A 20,128-nucleotide genomic window follows, 5' to 3' on the forward strand; every position below is an offset into this window, starting at 1 on the left:
AAGCACCGCTCCCAGAAGTTCGAGTCTGGGCAGCGTAACTTTCTGCAGCGGTGCTACTCTTGATTTAGCCATTACGAGGGCCGTGGAGATGATCTTGTTTTGTCCATCGTATCTCAAAAACGCACAGGCTCCATAAGCTTTCTGACTGGCATCACAAAACAGATGTAGTTGCGCAGTTCCATCTCCTGGCAAAGCATCCACCCAACGATTGATGGCCGTCTCTTGAATTTGATGCAATTCTGAGCACCATTTACTCCACTGTATACCAAGATCTTCTGGTAGCTCATCATCCCAATCAACCTTTCTCTTCCACAGCTCTTGAAAGAGTAGCTTCGCCTGTATAATGAAAGGTGCTATCACTCCCATCGGTTCAAATATCCTTGACACCGTCTGCAGAACAGATCTCTTACACGGTTTTCGTTCTGTCTGCAAGAATCCAAGCGCCGACTTTGAAGCAACCGTCATAACGTCTGTCGACGGGTTCCATATAAGTCCGAGCACTTTCACGGAGCCCGAAGAAATGTCGGTTTCCTCAGTCGCAGCAAACAATTCATGTAGAGCCTTCGAGTTTGATGCCCATTTTCTTAGACACATACCTGCTGATTCTATCATAACATTGGCTTTCCGGTAGATTTGCTTAGCTTCTTCCTCTGTTGGAGCTCCCACGAGAAGGTCATCTAGATAAAAAGATTCAGCTAACATCTGGCCTGTAGGCTGTAATTTGCCCTGGATGGACGTCAGGTGTTGTCGCAAAGTGGCATTTAGTAGAAATGGGCTCGCTGCGGTTCCAAAGGGTACTCTGGTCACCCTCCACTCTTCAATTTCAGGTTCCCGATTTGCTGTAGCTGGAACGTCTTTGAACCAGAGAAACCGCAGGGCGTCTCGGTCTTCCTTTCTAATACCGATCTGTAGAAAGGCCTTCTCTATATCGGCCGTTAAAGCGATTTTATACATCCTAAATAGTATGAGAAGAGCCACCAGGTCAGTCAGCAGATTGGGACCTTTTTCTAAGCATTCGTTTAGGGAAGGGTAGTCAGTTCCATGGGCTGACGCGTCAAAGACCACACGTACTCTTGTAGTCGTAGACTCGCTTCGTACGACGGCATGATGCGGCATGTAATAAATCCTAGATGGTACATTGTGACTTTCTTCAGGTTCTTTGGGCACCCGTTCAGCGTGTCCCATCTTCATATAATTGCTTATGGTCGACTCATATTCTACTGCGAAATCACGGTTGCGCTTCATTTTCTTTCCGAGTGACAACAATCTCTTTAAAGCTTCCGCTCGATTGCTGTCAAGTTTCTCGCCATCTTCTTTCCATGGAAGGGCAACCTCATAGCGGCCGTCGACAAATGAGAGCTTTCTCTGAAACTCTTCCAGCACCGAAGCATTGACTTTGGCTACGCTGTCATCATCTGGTAATATTCCAATGCTCTCAAGTTCCCAGAACTTTCCTAGAACCTTGTCGGTCGTTTCGCTTGAGGTGTTCACACGTAGTACGCTCACTTGTGTGGCTAGGTTGACCGATGTACTGAAGAAGAGTGGCCCTTGAAACATCCATCCGAATGTAGAACCAAGAGAGACCAAGTCGCTGTTACCGGAACAACGTCGAATCTCTCCTGTCATGAATTTCCACAAGTGATCCGCTCCAAGCAGGAAGCTTATTCCAGGTACAGCGGTCATTCCAGGTGAGAATAGCTTGTCAGCAATGGGGCACCCGCTGTCTTCAATCTCTTTTATGAACTCATGGTTCACTGGCACCTGCAGTACGTCGTTGCAAATGAAGGGAATTTCAATAGCTTGAATGACGTTCTCCGTGTTGTCGTACTGACTGCGCAGTCGAAGTTCTACGATGCGGTGCAGCCTTGAAAGGGATCCTGTCTGTCCAAAGATGTTGATAGTAAGACTAATTTTTCCAAGCTCTTTCAAACCGAGCGTCTTGGAAACGTCTTCTCGTATAAAGGTGCGTTGGCTACCACTGTCTGCTATGCCACGGATGTAGGCGCACTTCGTGTGCCTTATAACCCACAGTCGAAAGGTTTGCAGCAAAACGTCTGCGCCTATACTTGCGTATGAGCTTGTATGAAGGCTGTTCATTGCGACTGCACTTGCGTTACTTGGAATTTCGGCCTTCTTTGGCTTCCATGTCGGATCACACATTGAAGACACATGTCTTCCTTGGCATTTGCCGCATTTTACTTTTCGTCGGCAAGTTTTGGCTCGGTGACCCACCATGGTACAGCGAAAGCAGCGGTTTTCTGAAGTCAGCTTCTTTAGTTTTCCTTCTCTGCTTATATTGCAGGTACACTCTTCAGTAATATGGTTGGCTGAACCACAGAATACACACGCCTTGTTGTCTGTCCTCGAGGACGCGCATAGAGCTGCTGTTGTCGGTGGCTGAGAAGACGAAGCACTTTTCCCTCCAGGTCGGGAGTATCTCTTTTCCATACTTTCATTGCTTTGGCTTCGTTTGCGGCTTTCTACTTCTATTCGAAGGTACTTGAGCAAACCTTGCAAGTCATCGTCTGCGCAAATGTCACGGCTGCTACCAGGTGTCTCGTTGGAAGATGATGCACCGCTGGCTTGATCCCGGTGGTATCCAACAACGATGTCTGTCGGTAGAGCCCTGAGCAATATGTCGGTGATCATCGTGGCGTAAGTAGCTGAACTAATGTTGAGGCCTTTCAATCCGCGTATGTGGCATTGGACGAAATCGTACAAAGTCCTTAAGCCCTGGACGTCATTGGAGCGCGTGACGTTCGGCAGCTCTCGTAAACGTCGCAGGTGCTCCTGAATTATGAGACGCTTGTCCCCGAAGCGACTTTTGAGGATGTCGATGGCATCATCATAACACTCTTCCGTCGCCTGAAGGCCTTCTATCGCTTTTGCCGCTACGCCACTCAGTATGTTTCTTAAGTAATGAAACTTCTCTCCCTTCGTGAGTCCTTCATTCTGGTGAACTGATGCCTTAAATTGTTCCCAGAATCCAGGCCACTTACAAATTTCTCCAGAAAATGTCTGCAACTGAAGCGTTGGTAGCCTTATGGATCGTTGGGCACGATTCTCCTCACGCAGTTGAACCATAGGCGTTGCTGCCGGTGGCGCTGTCACGGACGACGGCTGGCTAAGTCGCAATAGTGCCTGTCTAGCCTTTAATTCTCCGATCGTTCCTCTAGCAGCATCTTGGTATCTCATGACCACCTCAAATTCCGCAGCGAACTCCTCGTCGGTAATGTGCTCCTCTATCATCTCGTTCAACTTGTCTAATTCCTCGTTGTTCGCTTCCAGTCTTTCGGTCAGTGACGCTATAGTGCCGATGTTGTCGCTTTCTAAAACGCCCTTAGCTTCATTGATGAGGCGCGTGTTCATTTGACGACGCGACGTGCGCTTTTCTTTAAGACGGTTCATTGTCTCTCCCACAGTTGTGATTGCTGTCACTCACCTTCACATTCGTAGAACGGAGCTTGCTTTCACTTTTGTTGATGGGCCTGCTTGAAATCAAAGTCCCGGTCTGGCTTTCCGTTGCACCGTTGACATCTCTGTCACCGGCCTGGTTGGCAATGTCCTCCGCTGGCTTTCCGAGAGGCTGTCTTCCGGTAGGGAGGGTCCTGGCGCGTAGAACTCCCGACGGGTCTTCGGCACCACTTTTAGAATAAACCACGCCAGTTGAGAGAGAGGTAATGAATATATTTACATCAAAGCAGACTATAGCACTGACATAGTGTTCATGGCGAACGCTGCCGATGATCTTTTTCTTCTCTGTTTCCGCTCGCGCTCTCGCTCGCGCTCTTGCACAATAGAAGAAATCTTCAACAGAGGCCTCCGGCAGACCAATTTAGAGTCGACCCAATAAGCGGTCTGAGTGATTTTGATTTGCCGTGGGGAGAACTGGGAGGAGCAATGATGGTGTTAAAACCTGGCTCGCGGCTCCTCACGGGGGTTCTTGTCACAGGAGCGGTGCTATGCACTTGTCGGCTCTGTCGAATGATGATGCGAAAGTTCCAATGTACATAGCTGCCGCTTAACCTTGTATATACCCTGTATATAAATATCGTGTTGTTTTGCTGTAAGAAAAGGAGTCGTCTCCATTCTTGAGAGATAGCGGACAACCACGACGAGGCAAGGCGGCTAGGACAACCTTCCACTCCCTTCTGCAACTGACAGCGGCTACGCAGCTGAGAGAGCTGTGCTCTGGACGCAAGAGGAAGTGGGGAGAAGGTTCGGAATTTACTAAGCGTATCGCCCATTTGCACCCAAAACACAGCCCTATCCTGCAATCCGTAGAACAGCTGCAGATTGCATGCAGTGCGCGATGGTACTGCGGCATGAAAGAACCCGGACATCAACAACGCGAAGCACTGAAGTTGGTACGACAGTCGCGCCGTTAGCACCCACGAGCTCCGTGTGGCTGTTGGGGAAGCCTTCTGAAGATGCACGTATAACGTCTGCTGACAATAAGGTACTTACCGAAATGTTACCTTTGAGCAAGGGAGGGCAACCATCCATTCTTAGCACTGTTTTCCAGAGAGTCACGGGCATAGCGCTCCACTCAACAATACTTTATTTATATGTTATAGCACTCCAATCAACATTACGTTATTATTATATTCCTATGATTTAGCAAGCTAAGTTCAAGCGTTGTTGGACCCCGGAGGAGTATAGGTAACGAAAGTTACGTATGGTATTCACATAATCGCACCGTCGCATGCACTTCGTTTTGATAACACAGACGTCCGTGCTCTTACGTGAGTGCCGATACAACGTCAGCGAATAAGTTACCATTTAAACGTCAGTTTAGTCGGCGTGTTTGGTAAGCCGACGATGCGCACAAAACTCCTGCATTTACGAAAACACGTCGATCCACCTCGTAACGCTTGGCTCAAGGGCAAAAAATGCAGCATATAACTACTGGCTGCCTACTTCGCATAAGACCGATTCCCAGAAGGCATGGGATCTGCCGAATGTTCCTTCTCCTCTCTCGCACATCACTCCTCCTCACCCTCCTTTCACTTTTCCGTCCAATTGGTATGCTATGCTATCCACGGCTATGCTATATATACTCTCCCCTCCTCGCCACCCTCACTTCCCTTTCCCGGGCCCTTACTATACCCATAGTCCCTCAATACTTTTTTACTGGTCACGAAACTTCGGGCCAAGTTTGGTATAGGGACAGCTCCTCCCGCCAGGGGGCATTACTGCAGTCAAGGGGGCTTTCATCGCGGCCGCTTAAACGGCGTTTTTGGTGCGTCGAGAGGTTTCCGTGGCGGAAACTCGCTCTGGTGGCTTCACGGACATATTTCCGTGTGTTTTTATATACTGATCACCCATCGTGTATAGGCAGCGTGCTCGTACCTGCGCGTAGCGGTCATAAATGTCTGTTCGGTTGCAGCAATGTTCTATTCCTTTCGATCGCGGTGGAATCAGCGTGCAGCCTTGCCCTGCACGCTGATTTAGCAAAGACTGCTTGGTCATGCCTTTTTGACGCTTTTTATTTTCCTCGAGGCTCTAGCCGACGTCGGCGGAAGAACCGCGACCAACATTGCCAGTACACAGCCGTACGTACGACGGGCGTGAATCCCGCCTCTTCACCAAAAAACATATTGACGCGCGCAACTTACGCGACGATACTTTCACCCGGCGATTTATCCTTGCTTTCAAAAAAGACTGAGCTTGAAGTCCTCTGAATATACATGACCGAGTTAAGCGTTACTTTAGGGTATATTTCCTTGCGCCACCGATGATCGGCGTAGGAAATACCACGTTAGAGAAAAAAAATGTAGATTGCCCATGCGTCGCTAAATTCTGTCTCGGGCAGACAGCACGTACAAAACTCTGAAGTGAATATCACAACAATATTGTAATAATACGTGCGAAAACCCTGATAACGCTCTTTTACCCGCCTCGGTGGTTAAGCAGCTAAGGTGTGCTGCTACATATGCTTGGTAAAGCGCTCGCCTTCCAGAGAGATGAGGCGGAAAAACATGTGTACTTAGATTTGCAGGCACATTGAAGAGCCACATGAGGTAGTTTGTTTTTTCTTGCAAAATTTCTAAGGGCCCTCGCACTCTGCGAAGCACCAAGCGGTTCATAATGTATTTTCCCAGCCATGCTCTACAGGAGCTTCTTTCACTTGGACGAAAGATGAACAGGGGTCTTGTGCAGCTGTTTGATCTACTGGAAATATTCAATCCTTTTAACACCTTATTGAAAGGTGAAAGCCAGTGGGCTTCATCTATTCTATATATTCATAACAAACAGTAAATTGATGGCTCTAAGCATTTTATTTTGAAAACAGAAGCTGAAGGTAAACAGTGAAGAACTTAGCAGCACAAAAAACTGCCAAAGTATTAAACTATAGAGTAAGGTTTAAGTTCAGCAGATATATTTTCGAGGATACGCAAACTAAGCATAGAACACTATCATGTAAACAAGACACACACGGTAAAATGCTCATGCAGGTGACAGTGGAAAGCTCATTAAGATTGCCGATGTAATGAAAAATGCATATGAGTGTTAACGATGCACAAGCTAGAAGACGGGCCTGATTAACATGAATGCCCCCCAAACAATGTCACTGCAATTATGGAAGTAAACCAAAACCTCCCGTCACAATCCTGGTACTAATACAAGCAGGCTCCGGAAGCTCATTCAGCTGGCTTTCTTCCTCCAGATGCAGGGCATACTGAACGCTTGGCCGCTAGAAGCCTTATTTTTTTTCCCTAGTGAAAAAATGCAGACGGCACCTAAAAAAAAGTAGACAATTTCAGCCGTTGTAGCTACAAAATGTGATTGGCACCCTACACTTGCATGCACAGTCCGATCATCACTAATTATACTGTCTACGATGTCCATGTAAACAGTTCCAGTTGCAACCTTCTTCACAGTGAATCTCTCCACGTGGTCTTCAACAACCTGCAAAAGTCTAAGCAGGCGGGCTGAAGGGACTTGCAAGTAGCCTTTCGACTTAGTAGCTGTCAAGTCACTTGGCTGTCTTGATGATGTCTTCAACGTTTCGACGCAGGCAGCGCACGTCTGTGTGGAAAACTTCTTGACAACATAGCCACCAAGATAGTCCAGGATGCTCTGCTTTGTTGTCAAGGACTGGAAAGTGGCTATGGTAAATTCTTCATCTGCAGGATCCAAAAGTACCTCATCAAATAGCACCGCAAGGATGTCAGCCTGTAATGTACAAGGATCAGATTGCAAATAAGTTCACAAAATACAGAATGGAAAAGACAATCAAGTTTACCTGATTTGCTGTTGGTGCATTTTCGCCAGAAATGTCCTGCAACTTCAGAAGTAGGTTTGGACCTTCGCAATCCACTGAAGCTCGTTTTGGTGGCTGAACAATGTTGTTTACTGACAACATACGATAAATGAATAAAAATTGCTGCACAGTTGGCTGCCCTCCATCTCCAGCCACATGCCTGGTAATGCCAAAAAACCTCTGAAAAAATAGGTCAGTGTTTATTAGCGCTCTAAAAGATATTGGCATATAAATTTTACCTCCAAGGGGTCTTGTCCGAAGTTTCCTACCAGAACGTACTGAAAACCAGACTTCAGGAGATCGTCAATAAGTGCGACCACACTGTGTAGCGTCAACCTCAAGGCCTCACTGGTTGGCCTGCTTAGAAAGCAGATTTGCCGCTGCTTTGGAAGGGTCTGAATGTATTCATACCACCTGTCTAGCCATTTAATGTTTTTCTTTAGCGTCTGAAAAGCATACACGTATTTTTAGACAGACCAAGAATGTAAAAAGACATTTTCTTTCCTAAGCCAATGGAGATGGCCACTCACACTGATGTGCTGCGCTTCATTGTACTGCATTTGCTGAGGCCTCTTAGTGTTAAGACAGTCAAACAACTCGTTCATTCTTCTGGTGAATTGTACAGTTGCAGCAGACGTGTGCAGTTTTTGACATTCATCTCTCCTGGCATAGAATTCCATTGCGGAGGCAGTACTTTCACTGAACAGCTGTAAAAAAAAGATGAATTCGTAAGGTTCAAGTCCTTGCTCGTGCCAACTTGCACAGCAAAGCCAGTTTTAATACTTTTAAGCTTCTCGATAAACATGTGTTCCGTACCTGAACTGCAAGCTTGACACTGAGCTTCTGAAATGGAATAGGGTTGACATGTGCTTTCGTCAGCTTTGGTACTGCATGGAGTCCTGCGTGTTCCTCATACTCCAGCAGAGCGGAATAATGGAAATGAAATACTTCTTGGTCACCAGGAAGCTGTTGGGAGAAAAATACAGTCTTTACAAAACAGTTTGGTGTGCAACATGAACATGAAGGCAAAGTTGCTGACCAGAAATTTTCCGACTTTCAAAAGGTTGTTCCGGATGCATTTGAAAATATGAGGTGGGTCAATCACCGTGTGCACTACTCGTGACGGATCACAGGGGTGTGGAAATGAAGTGCTGAGGCTGCTGATGTCCCTGCTGATGCCTGAAAGAGTATTGTCGAAAACCATGAGTCATACATAACATACACTGATGTGACTGAGGTACTTAAAATTATTTACCCAAGGAGTGCAAAGCCGATCTATTGGATGTAGAATTGTCACACGTGACAGCGTCTACTAATGCACCAGCATTGAAAAGATGCGCTATGCATTGCAGTAGCAGCTTTGCTACGATTTGCCCTGGGGCAGCACCCGAAGCACAAAAAGTTCCAACTGTTTGCGACCATCCACCGAGGAAAGGCCGAAACAAGAAAACCAGCACGTGGTCTCCGTCTTTAAGTTGATCTGACGGTCTTGTATGCTCGCCAAAGTCGACTTTGCCAAGTAGGGCCATGCCTGATTCACGTATGTGGACACTCACACTCATTTCATCAAACATCAAAACTCCTGCGAATAAGAATATGAAAACAAATATAAAACTTGTTTCACACGGTATTCTCACGGTGGAAACTGGTCTACAAATTACATGCATCAAATTTTATCGTGCTGTCATAGCTTCAAACCGTACCTTTACGTTCCCTCTCCGGCATTCCTTGAAGTTTTTGTTTCAATATACGAAACAAAGTCTCATCGAAACCAAATTCTGCTTTCAAGTTTTTCATGTAAGTGTACAGTGTGCGAGGGTGTGGTAAGGGTAGATAACCATTCTCATGAAGAAATGTGTACACACACGTTGACTTGATCTTCAGCAGCAAGCAGTCATACAACCATTCCTTTTTGTACCTGATAGTGGAATTCAAATACTTCAATTACTGGTATAAACAACTGCATACGGAACATGCAATTAGCCTTGAAGCACAGATAACACCAGGTAATGCTCAAATGCACATCCTCAAGTCATGCTGTTTTGTCAAGAACATGCACTCCACTGTCCTGTTTACAACTTACCGCACAGCTTTCCACGACCTTGCATTAGCTTTCATGACACATTGGTCAAGGATCAGCTTCTCGCGGTCAGAGAGCTTTTTAAACGTTCCCTCGAAGTGGCTGCTCTTTTTTTCGCGCAGAGTTGCTTTTGCCAGCTTCATCTGGCAGTCTTCAAGTCGCTGCTGTACACGGCGGAGCTGTATCTTAACTTTCTGCAGTTCCGAAGCGCTGCACAAAGCCTCCTCTGTTTGGCTAGCTTTGTCCTCAGCCTTGTTTACAGTCAGCCTACTTTCTGCACAACAAGGGTAAAAACACAAAGGTTTACGAAATCCATCAAGTTTGCTCAGCTTGGGTTATAATCAGCGTGCCGAAGAACACAGAAGAGCAAGCAGCGTAAAACTGCAATATTTACCGTCATTTACTGCATCCAGTTCGTCGGAGACGTCCACGCGGATCCTCTGCGCAGCATGTTCCCCACTGGAATCCTTCGAAGACTCCCGACGACGCTTGACCGGCTGCCTGTGTGGCAACTGCCGAGGTGCCGCCTTCTTTTTGGACAAGTAAGCCGGGAGACCTTCAAACATACGAGGTATAGCGCCGGCCCTCAGCTTCGCTCTTTCGCGCGGCAACCTAACAACGGTGCCTTCTATAACGCATTCGTCCTCGCGAATAATGTCCTCGTTATAGAAATGTTTTTCACATACTCGAACATTTGGCGAACTGAACGAGAATGTGCCCGTTTCTTTACGGTGGTATCGCACGCTTCCACTGCTCACGGCTTTCGGGGTCGCTGGGGAACACAAACAACGATACTTTTTCAGTGGTTCCTCTATAGCCGGAGCGACAGCGCGGCACACAGCATGTCTTTGTCATCGTTCGTGAAGCTGCCGCTAACTGTTTGTCACATACGAAAATGGTCACAGGCACACACAGCACCACACACACGCGATAAAACCACGCAAACAAAGCGAACGCAGCACGCGTCGCCGCGCTGAGCTCGACGAGTGCCTTGTTCGCCGGAGCGACCGTGCGGCACGCAGGACGTCTTCTACATCGTTCGTCACGGTGCCGCTAACTATTCGTCACGTATGAACACGATCAGACGCACAGAAAGCACCGCACACACGCGATACAGCACGATGCACAAAAACTAACACACCACGCCGTCGCCTCGCTGACTGCTTCGACGAGTGCCGCGGGTGCCCCCCTAACGCTGGTGGCGCCGCCCCGCGGTCAAAATTGGCGGCACACAAAGCTCTCCCATAGAGTGACGGGAAAGTTTCGTGACCAGTAAAAAGTATTGAGGGACTATGCTATACCATACTATACATTGCTATGCTATACATGGTTTTGCCTGAGTGACACCATACATGGCTATGCTTTACCCTCTCCCTTCCTTTTTTCCATCCTCCTGACTCTTGTATCACTCCTTCTCATGCTCACTTCCCTTTCCCACCCCTTGCTATACACGGTTATGCTATAATGGTCCTGCCTGCGTGACGCAATAGATGCCTTTTCTATGCTTTACGCTCTCCCTTCCTCCTTTCCATCCTCCTCACCGTCACATTGTCTTTTTTTCTTGACCAATGGAACTGGAGCTTCCCAAGCTCCAGTTGCAGCTCCAGCTACAGGACTCTTGGATTACACCTTTCTGTAGCATTTCCTTTACTTCGTCGTCCACCACTTTCCTCTCGGCGGGGAAGGCGCGGCATGGCTTCTGTCGAATTGGGGCCGCGGCTCCAGTATTGATGCAGGGGTGCACGTGGCATTGCGGTGGTGAAGGCAGAGGGTCAGCCTGTGCAAAGTCGAAGACGGAAGCATAGCGTACAAAAAGCTCTTGGAGTGCGCGCTGGTCAGACGAGGGAAGTGATTTGTTGATCATACTCTTGAACTTCAACGAGCGGTCAGAGAGTGGCGAAGTTTTGTCTGTAGTGACAGCAAGTGCACGGATACTTACAGCGGTATCTTTTTCGAACTATGCTAGTTTCAACCCAGCAGGCAGAAGAACTGAAGCAGGCGACACGTTCGCTATCCACACGTGAGCAGAAGTGTCTACTAGTTTAACAAGTGAGCGAGGGACAATAATGTTATTCTTTAGCGTGTTAGCATAGTCTGTCTCATTCAATTCACACGACAAACTTTCACGGGGGTGAGATGAAGTCACTCGAACAAACTTTGCCGTTTCTGCAGCCAAAAGCACATCACCGGACACGGAAGATACCTCAATTCGATCGGATGGCATATCTTCAAAAGCACGCTGTAACATCTCAGCTCTCTGGAAAATTTCACCAGCTCTGCAGTCTAATGTCACTCCACAGTCTCTCAAAAAGTCAGTGCTTAGAATTACGCCATGAGTAGCGCGTGCTAGTATGATGCGTTCAGCTTGAAACGCCTGTTGATCCACGGTAACCAAAACGTATACTCCAACAGGTCGCAACAGCTCACCTGCCAACTCCACGAAACCTAGAGTTCCCGTCCCAAGCAAACATAACTTTCTGTACAAGGCGATTCTTGAAAGAACCACAGACACGGAAGCACCAGTATCTACCAAGGCTACAGTACTAACGCCCTCGATACAAACACACACTGTGTCCTTTAATGATGACAGGTGGGGGGTCACCGCCCTGCGACCTCACCTCCATCGGTCGCACCAGCTAGTTTCCAAACTGAGCCGGCTTAGGCGGGCGGCGACGTGGTGATGACGATCGACGCGTCCGGGTTGGTGACGGAGTCAGGCTGCGTTAAGACACCAGATACGCATTCCTCGGCATTTATTCTCGAGCTAACAGTTGAAATGGGGCAGATGGGGCAGATGCTTGCCAGGGTGCGGCCACCTGCACTCGAGGCGGGTACGCATGATCTCTTGCAGTGCGTTGCGCACGACGTCTGCAGTGCCTCGAAATGTGTCCTTGAATTCTACAGTTGAAGCGCACAAGTGGGTTGTGGTCGTTTTCGTTGTTGTAGGACACAGCTCTCCTGGGCATTATGTAATTGGGAGAAACTCGCCGAGGTGGCACAATCTGTCGACGTCACGTGAGGCTGTGTGTCGTGGTGCTCTTCATATGGACGCCATTGCCAACTTGGCGGTTGGTGCATGAAGGTCGCGACCAGACGACCGGTACTTCCGAAGAGCGCTCACCACTGCGAATTGTGACACACACAGTTGGCATCTCCGCCTTTAAAGAGAGCCAGTTCGTTTATGACAACTCGCCGCACCATAGCGGCGAGATCGTACTTACGGTAGTGACGTTCTCCAGCCCGCCGAACTTCGAAAGTATATCCGCCGTGTTTTGAGAGCTTCAAACGCACGAGAGTGACGCCTCAAGTCGGAGGGCGTCGTAACGTGTCATCACAAAATCCTCGGAAATCATAAAATTATAAACGTCTTTGACAATTCCATTCCCTTGATCAAGTGTCCCACCTTGTCCTCGTCTGACATGTTTGGATTCACTATTCCGCTGAGCTTCAGGATCTCTTCTATGTTTGAGTTTGAGTTTGAGTTTATTCAACCACGTGACAAGTAGACGAAAATACACTGTATACGTGGTTTGGTGCGAAGGGAAAAAAGCTGCATTTCACAGCTTGACTGGCCCCTTCACCCAGAAAAAAACTAAACTACAAATTTACAAAAATTACGAAAATGGCAAAAATTACAGGCAGCGGAAAGCGACAATACAAAAAAAAACACGCATGTGGCCCATGACAGCAAATAATAGAATGACAACTCTGAGATACATACAAAAATATTCATAACAAAGCAATGTATGAAAGAATAAAACTGAATAACCATTACAGAAATCACCGAACATTCATTTACAACACAATCAGCACATCCGATTTAACATTTCAGTTTTAGACAATATACGCAGATTATCAATTGTTAGTTTCCATTTGTTCATCACACTTGGAAGGCGGTAACGTAGTGTTTCAAATCCATAGTTTGTGCGAGGACAAGGTACATGCCAAGTCTCCGTATACCGAGTAACGCGACTGGCAGGATTTGGTTGCAAGGTGGCCAAGGTGCGTAAAAAGATACTTCCTCTGCGTATTTCTGATTTGAAAGCTGACAGAAGCTGGTATTCGTAATAACGGGTAATTCTTAAAATTCTATATTCTGCAAATATTGAAGCAGTGTGTGCGTTATAGGATACACCTTCAATGCACCGCAAGGCATTTTTTTGTAACACGACCAGGTTCTTTAAAGATGCTTTAGAGCCTGTAGACCAGACCAGATGACAATAGTGTAAATGTGAAGAAAAAAGAGCATTGTACACTAATATTTCTTGTTTCACAGGTAGTATGTTCTGGCATCGACGCAACACACCTAAAACTTTACAAAGTTTGTGACTAATGTGTTCTGCATGGTAATTCCATGCCATGTGTTCGTGAATATGGACACCGAGAGTTTTAACTGTTTGACAAAGTTTAATTGCAACGTTATTAGGTATTAGTTTGTGAGACGTTTCAAATGACCTGGCTTTCGCACTGAACAGTACAGCCTTGCTTTTAGAGCAATTAATGTGTAGAGAATTTGCCACCGTCCAGGCGTACACGTCTCTCCAGGTAACTGTGCTCGCCGGGAAAGTGTCTGCTCAGCCTTCTTTTTTTGGAAAGCGAATCATTGAAGCACTTCTTTATCTCTTCGACGAAGTTCTCCCAAGTTGTTAGTACACGCTCATTGTTGTCGAACCACAGAAGTGTAAGTCCGACAAGGAACAGGACAAGATGCGAGAGTTGCGCAGATGCACTCCATTCAATAAGGAGGTTCACCCTCTGATGGTGCCTCAACCAGTCATCGACGTCCTCATCCGCTCTTCCCGAGAATGTGCGCGGCTCCCGGTAAGGTGTGCAGCCCGCCTGTCTTGGGCGAGCACTCTCTTGCGCGGTTCTTTCGCGACCGTTGTCACCTCCGCCCGTGTCATTTATGGCAACGTCTCCCGGTGGTAGCCTGGCCAAAGAGCTCGGTCGTCCAGTGTGACCTACCCAGCACCTTCACCAAAACTGTAACGATGGAATGGATTTATTTACAGGGTTAGAGTAATGAGAGATGCTTAGTGCAGCGCAAGGGACAGGACGGTCAGCCCCACAACGGACCGCTGCACGCGCGTCCTTCTACCTCCTCGTCTTTAGCGAATTCCAGGAGCACGACGATATTAAAGTAGTTTCTGAAAAGCTGTATTTATATAAATTGAAAGGTAAATGTCATTCTGTGATAGAGAAATAATACAGAAGTTATTAATAAATAAGCTTTATACATATACTTGTCTGTGCCATAGTCGACGCCTTTTCTTCACAGGATAGCGCGCACTTACTACGGGGACAAATGGAGAAGAACACGACAACACAAGCGCTTTCAACTAAAGTTTAATCAAGGAAAAACGTAAGAAAAGAAAATAACACAGAGTCCCACGCATGCGTCCCTGCGAAGAAAAAAAAACACCACTAAACTATATGTCATACATCCCTTCAAAGCCTAACAACATGGCGAGGTGATAACACATCTGTTGTCCCTGTAGTAAGTGTGCGCTATCCTGTGAAGATGAATACCTACCAACTCGCCCAGTTTTCTGCTTTGTCGAGGCCTTCTCTCTATGACAGAGCGAGGGATGTTGTTGATTTTGGCTCACTAACCGTAGGGAGCATAGGACTCCTGTTCGGGCGCCCTAGATGCACTTATTTAAATATGTAGGTTTATGAAACTGTTTATTCCCAGCTATTTGGCAAAAAGCTCTGAAGATGCGATGGCGTTTTTGTATTGGCTCTGATATACTGCAAGTCAATTCTCACAGTGCGCGACACATGGTGCTAACCTGTGGTGATAATGCACCTCTCGACATGCTCTTTCTCAAGGGAACACAAAGACTGTGAAAAGAAAGTGCGATAAACCGGCCAACGTGACCAATCGCCCTTTCAATGCTGCATGTTTTTCTTCTGATGACTGTAACCTTGGGCATCTCTACCATAGAAACGACATTGAATCTTACTGACCTTAACGAGGAGCTCAGTTGTGCTCATCGTAACACTTATAATGTGGAGTGGGTACTTCGGTGTAATTAATTTCAGCGCAAGCACGAACAGTGCAGGTCATCTTACGAATCCTTTTATTGATTCGGCCCGCCATGCTGAACTATGTCCATTCGTTGATCCAGTTGTTAGCGCAGTATAGCGCTTTAGGCAACGAAATGCAAAGAAGGGACGCGTGAGCAGGACGTTGAAAGTGTTCAGCTATTCTGCCGTGCGTATATTTACTTAATAAATGAATAAGCAGGATTCAAAGCTCTATGATTGGATTAATGCGTTGTCGTCAGTCCTAAGTGATGATAGGTTTACTGTCACGGCCATCCTGACAAAACCTGTTTAGACAACGTAAGCCGCCTCGCTCCTTGCACCACACCTTAAAACGCAGCTTAGCGTGAGGCCTTCATTGGTATTTACGATTTTATTTTGTCGCAGCACTGCTTCAAGGTGCAATTTACACCACATAGCAGGGTAGTGTTTCACGGTCCACAACACTCGCCACACAGCACAGTGCTCGACCTGTGAGAACTTAACGTGCGGAACACGAGCAGGCATTCTCGAATTTATCACCAAGACACATTTGTATGTTGTGCTATACAACAGAGTACACCTTGCACTAAGACGGTCAAAGGTGGCTACTTTTATAAACCAAATGATTACGATCGTTGATCTCATTGTTTTTTTTTATTTCGAAAGCCTGCCTGTAGGCATTAAAAAAAAGCGGGACTGCATTTTAATGTAGCAGGTCACAACTTCGATGACCTGAAATTTTACATATTTCAGTCAGTATTCCGGTCCTTGAGAGACAGAATATAATGAGTCATACCTTATTCACAGGTTTAATGCACTCCAGCCAGCAGGTATAAAAGTTTCAAAGGGGGCTCTTGAATCAATCTAATCTGGTGCATACACAACGAAAACCGATGATGAATAAGCACTTCTTCTAGGAATGCTAACCGTGCTTATCCCCGTGAAATTATCATTGTTAAGTGGTGCTTCCTTCTGACAGCCATCATTTAGCGAAACTTCTACCCCCCCCCCCCTTCCTCCGCCTCGCTTTCTTTTCTTTAGCGGACTATTCCTCTTTCCTTTTGACTTGCCCGATTCGACACGGCAGCCCTTCCTCCCCCGCCCCCGCTTCCGCAGTTGCCCTCTCCGCCTCCTTTGTTTGGGTTGGAGGAGAGGGTACACACACAAGCACTAAGGAAAGCAGTTGCAACCTTGGAGAAGACTAGTTTGCTTGTCAAAACGTCGGCTCCAGCACAACCCCTGTTTACGAATTGTTCATGCCATAGGCATAGTAATACGTGGTGTCAAAAACACACTCACAAATTTGCTTCACGAATGAAGTGTAACAGCGATCGGTGGAACGGCCCGTGAATCTAGCGAGCCGAGTGAGGTTTTTCTGCATGTGCCTCACTCCATAATGCCACGCATCCGTCGGTGGCCTGACAATAAACAAAGCGAAGGGCAAAGGCGGCTTTTAGTGGTGTGCGGCATTCTTCCGGTGCCCGTGACCCAATTACTTGTGTCGCGCTGATCAACGCGAATAATTAGGCCCCTACGAATGGCATTGGGACTGCTCCAGGCGCTAGGCTTCATCGAGACGGCAAACGCAACTGCAATCATGCCCTGTGCACTTTCTTTCTCATCCTCCGTTTAGTAAGGCGCCGTTTTATCAAAGTGAACTGAAAACGCGCTTTCTATAGGAAAGAATTCTAAATCATCAATACGCAATTCCGCCATCACTAATTGTGCGTGTGCCCAGCGTCTAAGAGGGCACCGCCGATTACTACGTTCTCTCGGACAAAAAAAAAAAAAAAAAATAACGCCGCACTATTACCGTAGGAGTCTGTTGAGGGCTTGGCTGAACAAAAATTGCTCCAATCATGGGGTTGTTGCCACATTGTATGCCTGCCAGAGGCGTGCGGCGATAACTTGGGCTTGTCTCAGCATCTAGCACAAAAGATGTCGCGAGGCACTGGTGGGGTTGGTGGCGGCTTTGAAGCAGGTTGGGAAAGTCTGGCACTCAGAGGCGACAACATATTGCCTGAGCCTTCGATTAAATACGCGATAGCTGCACTCGAGGTTACATGAATGCTGCTCCATCAGGTACTCAGTGGAGGACTGCGCATTGATTTTTACCACCTTGGTTTATTTAACGTGCATGTACATCTAAGTACAACAGTGTTCTCTCACTTAGCCCCACCAGAATGAGGCCGCCACGGTCGGATATCGAGCCCGCGTCCTCCGACTTAGCAGTCAGAGTCAGAAATGGTTATATTTATGCAAGAAATGAAATTCAAAATTTGTGTATGCAGAAGGAGGTCCCACAGTCGGAGGCTGAGTCGTGACCTCCTACAGTAGTGAGCGTAGAAAAATTATTTTAAGTGGCAAACAGCAGTACAGGAAACAAGAAATAAAATACGTCGCAGGCAATAAAAGAGTTCTATATAGAAAAAAAGAACAGCAGAAAGCAGCAAAAAAGGAAACAAAAATCAGACAGGATAAAAAATAAAGACATTTCAACACTCCTAAACAATTTTCAGACGATTACACGCTGAAAGATAGTGAGAAAAATAAACAACAGACAAGATAACAAAAAAGTGACATCTAATTTCAGTACTTAGTGTAAGATGATGATGCGATGCTTCGTCAACACGGTGTTGTGAGTAGGCATGGAAGAGAACGGGATTAATACAGGTAACCATAACTATCCAGATTATGGAATGAATGTGAGGAAAGCATTGAGTTCTTTTTTGAATTTGCCAATTGATCGAGAGGTTTTGATTGCCGGTGATATGGTATTCCAGAGACGGATTCCAGTGAAGCAGGCCATTTGTTTGCCATAGTTGGTATGAACAGTAGGTAAAATAAAATTGCGGTTACGTGCAAACCTTGTCAAGTTAGTATTCACTAGGTTTCACATATGGAGTACAGGTATTAATTTTTCGCTTACAACGAGCTCACTAAGCAGATTTTTTAGGCAGACGATAGTTCCCCCTCCCGGATAAGAAATTAACCTGCAGCCAGTGGGTCACGTTACGCTTGCTCTGGACGAACTCGTGCCCCGAGCCTGGCGCATGAAGCACATTGACCTGTAGACTATACGACGGACAACATGTGTGTGAACAGTGCAGTGAACGTGTACACTTGAACCATATGCTACGTGTTTGTGCATCGAGTGACGCTAACTCCAAGAACGAGGAACATTGGTACAAAATGCTAAAAAGTGCTTTACTAGAAGACCAACTTGGGGTTGTAGAGGCCCGCGAGGCGGTGGAGAGCTTCGGGCTCTCTGTGTGGACGTGGGAAGTGCCCTCTACACCTGGCGCCTAGCGGAGTGTGCTTCAGGACATCTTCTTTGTTTACCACCGCCATGGAGGCGGTAGTAAACAAAGAAGGTGTCCTGAAGTTTACCACCGGCATGGAGGGATTACGAACAGAGGAAGCTGGTTGTCGATTTGCTTGAACAGTAATGTTCCTAGCTTGCATTTGAAAGAGCTATGAACCGTGAGGGTATTGGCATGAAGGAGTGCTTTCGCATCACTGCAATAATGATTATGGTTAAGTATTCTAATTGATTGATTTTCGATATTCCGTAGGGAGACGTGGTGACTGCTGTAGGTACCGAACATGTGATGCAGTAATTAATATGGTAATGAATAAAAGCGCCGTACAACGAAAGTAATGTGGACTGGGTAACATATCACAGGATTTAATTAAAACACGTATGCCGTAAGCCATTTTTCTTCGCAGTGTGACACCCTGTCTGCTAATTACCGCGGCGAGTAAAATGAACAGACCTACAACGGTGTCTCAACAGCTCTATAAGTTCCCGTGACGACGAGCGCAAGATCGGGTTTGTGATCCCCGGCTGCGGCGACCATATTCTGGTCTGCAATGCGTTCACCGCAATGATGCGTTGCAGTAGCGTTCTAAAAAGTGTTCTCCACAAGATTTCCCTTTGTGCAACAAACGGCGCACCGTCATGGGCGAAATATCTTAATGAGCACAAATGATTTGCTGGAGGAGTGCGTCTCGCGAGCGATATTTATAACCAAAACGGTATTCAACGGAGCTGGTTGGTTCATAGATAACACTGGTTTGAGCAGCGGAACTTAAAACGAAGGACAAAAAGGCAGACAAAGACATCACTGCAGTAACAACTGAAATTTTATTTTTATGCACGCGGGTGGGCGTGCTTTGGTTATTCATTTAGCCGCGCGCATAGAAATAAAATTTCAGTTGTTATTACAGCGACGTCCTTGCCCGTCTTCTTTTTGTCCCTCGTTTTAAGTTCCGCTGCTCAAACCAGTGCTAGCGATGCTTATAACTGCAATAAGCGGACAGACCGCGAAAGGAAAATGACAGCAGAGGACGCAACACCAGCATAAGCTTTTGTTACAAGAAAGTAATTTAAACCGGGGTCCACCACGAATCGACTGACGTGATATCCACCCTCATTATCACATTCGTGAGACTGAGCGCGTCGCAAGTTACCGGACTCCCACAGACACTTCCGAGCTGGGATAAAATACTCGTAGCTTCGGTGAAGCCGTTCGCCAACAGGTCGTTATGGGCCAAGCCAAGCCACGCCGCAAGATAACCGCTGATCAGTAAATAGTGTGCCTTTCGTGGCAGAGTACTGCGAGATCGCGAAGCGATTTACGGACAATCCCCTTCGGTTGTTCTTGTATATGGCTTCCGAAGGCCTAGGGTGATGGCATTACCTTTAATGACCCCTGGTACCACAAAAGATCGCTGGTGGTCTCCAACAT

This window comes from Rhipicephalus sanguineus, chromosome 6 (assembly GCF_013339695.2).
Source record: "Rhipicephalus sanguineus isolate Rsan-2018 chromosome 6, BIME_Rsan_1.4, whole genome shotgun sequence".
Classification (NCBI taxonomy): domain Eukaryota; kingdom Metazoa; phylum Arthropoda; class Arachnida; order Ixodida; family Ixodidae; genus Rhipicephalus; species Rhipicephalus sanguineus.